This window comes from Sprattus sprattus, assembly GCF_963457725.1.
Source record: "Sprattus sprattus genome assembly, chromosome: 18".
NCBI classification, from domain to species: domain Eukaryota; kingdom Metazoa; phylum Chordata; class Actinopteri; order Clupeiformes; family Clupeidae; genus Sprattus; species Sprattus sprattus.
In genome coordinates, this window is record NC_137916.1 from 14404142 (window position 1) to 14412602 (window position 8461).

Consider the following 8461-nt stretch of genomic DNA (forward strand, 5'->3'; position numbering starts at 1 on the left):
TATACAGGAGTATACTGGTGCCATACAGCTTCTGCATTTTGTTATGGAGACAATCATACACACAGTGAGTTCCATATGGGTCTGTCTGTCCACTCAAGCTGTCCACTCACCCTCTCTCTCATGTGCTGTTGGGAATTTTAGCATGGTAAGGGATAAACAAGAGGGCCTGCCCGTTCATATAGGAGCTGGATGGAGGTATAGAGGGAGGAGCACTTCATGTGGTTCCAGTGACGAATTTCATGAATGTTGTCCAAGTTTATTCATTGGCTGCTTAGCATTCATTTTTGGCAGTGTAGCCTTGCCGCCTAGTTTCCATGCATCGGCTGAATTCCCTCTGAACTAATAAACATGTATCCTCCTGTACATGTGCTGGAGAGCTTCCTGGGAATTCTGCTTCCTTCTTGATCGATTGTAGTGACCGTACAGTTGTCTTCTTAAAGAGATCCTTAGATGCCTGCAAAGCAATTACAAGACACATTAGCACATTTTGATTCCTCTAATATCGGTAAATCCTGCATGTTTCTTTTTTTTGTTATTTAGATTTCATTTAAGATTTAGAGTTCTCCTGTGAAAGACAATGGTACTGAACAACCATACAAGTACAAGTTAAGTGTCGGCACGACCACATTCAATTTGTACAACATATTATTGTGACGTGCTACAGCATTTACAGTGCCACTTTAAAGTATGTGAACCCCTTGACCACTTAGGAGTTTTCTGTTGTTTTACCATGATTTTTCATTTTTTTCATCACCAATTTTCCATAGAAGGAATGTCAGGTTTATGTTTATCATTTGCATGTACTTTTTTTAGAGGGAATTGTTTGAGTAGCCAAAAGACTACATGAAACATGGAATTAGTCCATTTCAAAAGTAAGTGAACCCCCAGCTGAATTTGTAAAGTCAAGCAGGTAACAGATTCAGTGAAACTTATTTGGGTGCTTAATTAGTCAATTAAGCAAACCGATCATCTGAGACATCCTTAGGGAAAGGTTTGGGCAACACAGATTAAAAGAGGGAGGAAACCAACCAAACTACTGTAGTGCCAAGGTGTACCCATACAGATCAACAATGCCGAAAGGAAACGAGATATCCGAGAACATCAGGAAGAAGGTTCTGACAGCCCATCAGTCTTGGGAAAGCTATAAGACCATCTCCAAAAGATTCCAGCTCCATCCATCCATCCAAGACAAATAATTTAGAAATGGAGGGCATTCAACAAGACCGCATCTCTGCCTAGAAGTGGACGCCCATCAAGACCATCACCAAGAAGCACCAGAAGAAGAATAAATCAGGTAAAAGTCAACCCACACATCACCTCTAAAGAGTTTCAGACCTCTCTGGCAGCATCTGGGGTAAATGTACATGGGTCTACAATCAGACGAAAATTGAATAGACATGACATTCATGATCGGGTTGCTAGAAGGAAGCCTCTGCTCTCAAGAAAGAACAAAACTGCCCGTTTCAACTTTGCCCGAGAGCACTTGGATAAACCAAAGGCCTTCTGGAAGTCCCTTCTTTAAACAGATGAGTCCGAGATAGAATTATTTTGTCACGATCAAAACCAACAATTTTCGTCTGATTGTAGACCCATGTACATTTACCCCAGATGCTGCCAGAGAGGTCCGAAACTCTTTAGAGGTGATGTGTGGGTTGACTTTTACCTGATTTATTCTTCTTCTGGTGCTTCTTGGTGATGGTCTTGATGGGCGTCCACTTCTAGGCAGAGATGCGGTCATGTTGAATACCCTCCATTTCAAAATTATTTGTCTTGGATGGATGGATGGAGCTGGAATCTTTTGGAGATGGTCTTATAGCTTTCCCAAGACTGATGGGCTGTCAGTACCTTCTTCCTGATGTTCTCGGATATCTCGTTTCCTCTCGGCATTGTTGATCTGTGTGGGTACACCTTGGCACTACAGTAGTTTGGTTGGTTTCCTCTCTCCTTTAATCTGTATGGCCCAAACCTTTCCCTAAGGATGTCTCAGATGATCGGTTTGCTCAATTGACTAATTATTCACCCAAATAAGTTTCACTGAATCTGTTACCTGCTTGACTTTATCAATTCAGCTGGGGGTTCACTTACTTTTGAAATGGACTAATTCCATGTTTCATGTAGTTTTTCAGCTTCTCAAACAATTTCCTCTAAACAAGTACATGCAAATGATAAACATAAACCTGACATTTCATCTATGGAAAATTGGTGATAAAAAAATGAAAAATCATGGTAAAACAACAGAAAACGCTTAAGTCCTCAAGGGGTTCACATACTTTCAAGTGGCACTGTACAAGTATTTACATAATATACAGCAGCAGAAAGGAAAATCACAACCCTCCTTAAACATATACAGATTCCATTTGGTTCATCTTCCAATATACAAGTCATTTCTCAAATGCCATAGAAAGGTTAATCTCATTAATAATATCTAACCAATTATCCACAGTATAAGTCGGTCTGTAACCATTTACTTGTGATTGCTTTCTTTGCGGTGGTAGTGATTTGCACCCACTTCCCCACACCCTCCAACATGTATGTGTCAGTGTTGTTTGATGTGATTTTAATGTAGATGTGAGAAAAAAAACAGACAAGGTTTTTCCAACAAAATTCACGCCAATAGAATGAGCAGGTAGTCGAAGACATATTTTCACATATCTTCTCCCATTGTTGGGGGGATATTCTTTTTCTAATATAGTTTGTGGAACTGCCTCTTCCCTTAACTATTCCCTGGTAGAGTCTTGTAATCACTGACTTAGAACCAATGGTGTACAGTGGGGAAAATAAGTATTTGAACCCCTGCCGATTTCGCAAGTTTGGCCACTTACAAAGAAATGTGTGATCTAGAATTGTATCGGTAGGTGTATTTTAACAGTGAGAAACAGAATATCAACAAAAAAAAATCAGAAAACTGCATTTTATAACATTTATGACTTTATTTCGATTTCATGCAAAAAATAAGTATTTGAACCCCCAAGCAAACAGCAAGAATTCGGGCTCACAATGACCAGTTATGTACCCAAGAAGCACACAGATTAGTCCTCATTAGGTCTAACAAGGTACACCTGATCTCAACTGGTGACGTTAATAAAAGAAACCTGTCCAAAGAATCATACTTCACACCTTCCACCTCACCACCATGGTCAAGACCAAAGAGTTGTCCAAGGACGTCAGAGATAAGATTGTAGACCCGCACAAGGCTGGAATGGGCTACAAAACCATTGGCAAGCAGCTTGGTGAGAAGCAGACAACTATTGGTGTGATTATTCGTAAATGGAAGCAACACCAAACAGATGTTAATCGCTCTAGGTCTGGGGCTCCATGCAAGATATCCCCTCGTGCGGTATCAGTGATCATTCGAAAGGTGCAGAATAACCCCAGAACTACACAGGGGGAGCTTGTGAATGATCTCAAGGCAGCTGGGACCACAGTCACCAAGAAAACCATTGGCAACACACCACCCCGTCAAGTACTGCAGCACTCGCAAGGTCCCCCTGCTCAAGGAAGCGCATGTACAGGGCCATCTGAAGTTTGCCATTGCACACTTGAATGATCCTGAGGATTGGGAGACAGAATGTGGTCAGATGATACCAAAATCAAGCTCTTTGGCATCAACTCGACTTGCCGTGTTTGACGGGGGGGGGGATGCTGAATATGACCCCAAGAGTACATCATACCCACCATCAAGCATGGAGGTGGAAACATTATGCTTTGGGGCTGTTTCTCTGCCAAGGGTACAGGACGACTCCACCGCATCAAGGGGACTATGGATGGGGCCATGTAACGTGGAATATTGGGCTTGAACCTCATTCCCTCATATTGAAAACGCAACCTTAAAGATTTGGAGAGGATCTGCAAAGAGGAGTGGACCAAAATCACTCCTGAGATGTGTGTAAACCTGGTGACCAACTACAAGAAACGTCTGACGTCTGTGCTTGCCAACAAGGGTTATTCCACCAAGTACTAAGTCATTTTTGTCAGTCAGTTTTGCTAGGGGTTCAAATACTTTTTTTTTTTTTTTTTTTACATCAAATGCAAATAAAGTCATAAATGTTATAAAATGCATTCTTCTGAATTTTTTTGTTGATATTCTGTTTCTCACTGTTAATATACACCTACCATTACAATTATAGATCACACATTTCTTTGCAAGTGGCCAAACTTGTGAAATCGCCAGGGGTTCAAATACTTATTTTCCCCACTGTAAGTCTGTGCGATCAACTGTATTATGTCATTCAGCTCAGTATTTGCTTCTTTTGTACCATTTTCTTTTAAGAAGTATTGGCGTAGCTGTAAATATCTGAAAAAATCTTGTTTTTCTAAATTGTATTTTTCTCTTAGTGTCTGAAAACTGTGTAATCTATTGTCTTGTATCAATCTGCAAAAGCTGTGATTCCTCTATTCATCCAAAATGTAAACCTGGAATCCATACTGTTTGGAACAAAATCTGTGTCATATGCGACCCATCTGAGTTTTTTAATCTGGGTGGATAGATTTAGTTGTTTGAAAACATCAAACCATATGGATAGGGTAAATGAGACTAAAGGATTCAAGTACTGATGAGTGGTTGCTAATTTTCGTTCACCAATCATTGCTTGTATTGGGATATCTCCACATTTCCTCTCCATCTCCTTCCATCCTGCATCATATCCACTGTCACACCAAAGAATGTCTGCCAAGTAATAATACCTGAGATTTGGCAGTGTCATTCAACCTCTATCCTTATCAATGGTTAATTTATTAAATCTAATCCTTGGTTTCTTTCCTCTCCATATAAATCTAGATATTTGCTTGTTCCATTCATTAAATTGACAGATTTAACTGGCAATGATATGAAATGGTATAACAATTTAGGCATAACAACCATCTTGATGGTCTTTATTCTTGAACTGAAGCTTATGTTGACCAGTGGTTAAGATCTTCCTTAATTTTCTTGCTCACTTCTTCATAGTTTCTTTTATACAAGTCATTAGAAGAATGTGTTAACCAACCCCCTAAATATTGAATTGCTTTTTGAGACCAGTCAATGGTAAGCCTGTGTTCAAGATCTACTGATGGTCTGAAGTTAAATACTAATATTTGTGTTTTTTGTATGTTAAGTTTATAGCCTGAAAGATTGCCAAATGTCTCAAAGAGATCTAAAAGTGTGCGGAGCGCCCTATCTGGGTCTGCAACATACAACAAAATATCATCAGCATATAATGCTATTTTATGCTCCTTCCCGTTTATATGAATTCCATGGATATCAACATTTTCTCTTATAGCTTGTGCCAATGGTTCAATCTAAAGCGCAAATTTTTCTTTTTTTCTTTTGCCTTCTTCATAGCTGCACTAAGAGATATCAGTTTGCCCCTGACAACTGCCTTTAAAGTGTCCCCATTATCATTTATTCCTGTATTCCTGAAAATCCTGTTTTTCAGGTTTTGCTGTACCACCGTCTCCTTATTAAGAAGGCTTGTATTGAGTCTCCAGTTTGTTCTCTTGGGTCTACTGACTAAACACAGAATGTCAGGTATATTGGAGAATGATCTGATATATCCCTAGATCCAATATCGCAGGTCTGAATCCTGTGTCTATCATTCTTAAAGATAAAGGGAAAAATCTATTCTCAAGTACACTGTGTGGGGTGCAGAGCAATATGTGTAGGTTTTCTCCGTTGGGTGTAGGTCTCTCCACATGTCCAGTAAGCCAATCTTCTCCAGACTCCTTCTTAGTATTTTAGTCTGAGGTGATATCATCCTCTTATTGTTAGATGTATCCAATCTATTTATTACCGTGTTAAAATCACTAGAATATATCTACCTTCACTGTCCCTTATCTCTTTGGATAATTCAAAATGTATGGAATTGTGTAATAATATCGCAACACCTATTTTGTGGCCTTGTTTAAACCAACTATAAAACATGTTCCTGTACCCAAACTTCTTACGTTTTTCATGCTCATTTTGAGATTAATGAGTTTACTGTAAGAATATGATTATGGAATATGAATATGGTTGTTCCCCTTCTTTATCTTAGCCATTACTTTACTCCTCTTAACTGAGTTATTAAACCAGTCACATTCCAAGAGGCTGCTCTAAAGCTGCTATAGCCCATCATTACTATTAAGATAGTATGTGCCGACAAAACAAACACAAAAACAACAGAAATAACCAAAAGGCACCTCTGGAACAAGTGCAACAGACTTCCAAACTCAGGGTGTTAATATACTTTATCAACCTCTGATATTGTTCATTCAAGTTGTCTTGGAGTAATAGCCCTACATCCTGTAGGGCAGGGGTCGGCAAGTAACTTGGGCCAGTATTTTTCCTTGCCACTAGGTGGCGGCCAAGAGTATGGGTTGCTGCCTATTTAGACGCTGCGATAGGTGCCCCTTACGTGACCTTGCCACAACTAGGCCTACATTGGGAATGGATAGATCTGATAAAAATAACTAATAATAATAAATCATGTGAAGGAGCCCATTGGTGGTCTGTTTGAATCATTTTATTATTTTAATTAACTCTATCTTAGGCCCCTCTCAATATGGCCTCGCCTATTGTGAATAATAACAATGATGGACTTCTTTCAACATTGAGCCACCTAATAAATAATAAATAATAATACATTTTATTTAAAGCGCCTTTCATGACACCCAAGGTCACTTCACAAACAGGTTGTTAGAATTACAATCATCTCATAGAAATTAAGAAAAATAAGTCAGTCAGTCAGTCCATAAGCTATCTTGAAGAAATGAGTTTTAAGTCTGCTTTTAAAGTCAGTAATTGAGTCACAGTGTCTGATGTAGTCTGGCAGTGAATTCCACAACTTGGGGGCGATGTAGCTGAAAGCCCTCTCTCCCTGGGTGCTGAGGTTTGCCTAAAGGACATGCAGTAGGCCTGCTGAGGAGGATCTCAGTGAGCAGGCAGGAGTGTAAGATTCCAGGAGGTCAGAGAGGTAGGTGGGGGTACTGTTGTGTAGGGACTTGTAGGCCAGGAGCAGGACTTTAAAGTGAATTCGGTAGGCTACTGGAAGCCAGTGCAGTGCAGTTGCATAAGCAATGGTGTTACATGGCTGGTGGATTTAGAGCATGTTACAATCCTTGCTGCAGAATTCTGGATGAGTTGGAGCCGGTGGAGTAGCTTATTTGGGATTCCAGACAAGATGGAATTACAGTAGTCGAGGCGGGATGTCACAAATGCATTCACAAGGACTTCTACACTCTGCTGGGTGAGCGCTGGGCGAAGCCGTGCAATGTTCCTTAGATGGTAAAAGGCACTTCTTGACATACTGTTTATGTGTGCACTGAATGATAGTGTATTGTCCATTATGACACCAAGGCTCTTGACCTGGTTGGAGCAAGGGATGGTGCTGCCATCTACACATATGGTGAAGGGTTCCATCTTAGCAAGAGCTGATTTGGAACCAACCGCTAGCAGCTCAGTCTTACTGCTATTAAGCTTCAGGTAATTTTGTGTCATCCATGAGTTGATGTCATGGAGGCAGGCAGTAAGTACAGCTGGCGGAAGAGTAGCAGTGGGCTCTGTTGAAAGGTAGAGCTGGGTGTCGTCAGCATAACAGTGGAATTGAACACCATGTTGCCTGAGGATAGTGCCATGTGGGAGGAGGTAGATGATGAACAACAGAGGACCTAACACAGACCCCTGGGGCACCCCTCTTGTCACAGCAGTACTCTCAGACTTAGACCTAATTCCCATAATTAGACCTAGTCTCCTACTTGGAGTCTATCTGATGCTACTTTTCGAAATAGTTCAGGGTTCCCACGGTAACTGAAAACCATGGAATTAATCTTTTCATTTTCCAGGTTTGGAAAAGTCATGGAAACTGAGCAAAAGTGAACACTTCCATGGAAATTGAAACAGTTGTCCTGGAAAATGTTATTGGATGATGTGTAAAATTGTAATAAAATGCACAGAATTAAGATGAGTTTATAAAAAACCCTTTACATGTGAACAGCTTTAATTCTAGATAGAAATGGATGATCCCATGTTGTAGAGCATGCTCTTGGCATCCTATCTGGAGTATTGGATGTTGGAATTTGAAGCAGGCAACCTGGTGATATGGACTTTAAAAGTATAGTTTCGGCTTGGTGGACTTCGGGAATAATAACCAAGAAATGTTACTCGCGATCTCAATAGAAGGGTAAAATACATGCATTTCCCAACCAACACGGGAGCCTTGACATCTACAGTTAAACTTCTTAGGCAAGATTATCCTAAAATGTAAGTAGCTGTGTTTTAACTGCATGGTAAACCTGGGTTTATCAACGTGAGTTAGTAGGCAGTGCAATCTTGCTAACTAGCTAGCTGCAACTTGCTAGCTAGCAGCTTACACTAGAATTGTTGACGTAATTTTTACCTTGCTTTATAAAATACTAGTGCAGTGCCTGTAGGAATTATGCATTCTGTAGTGTTAGCAGACGTCGGTGTAGCTGTTGGGTAGTGTAATAGCAAGACATATTTGCACTC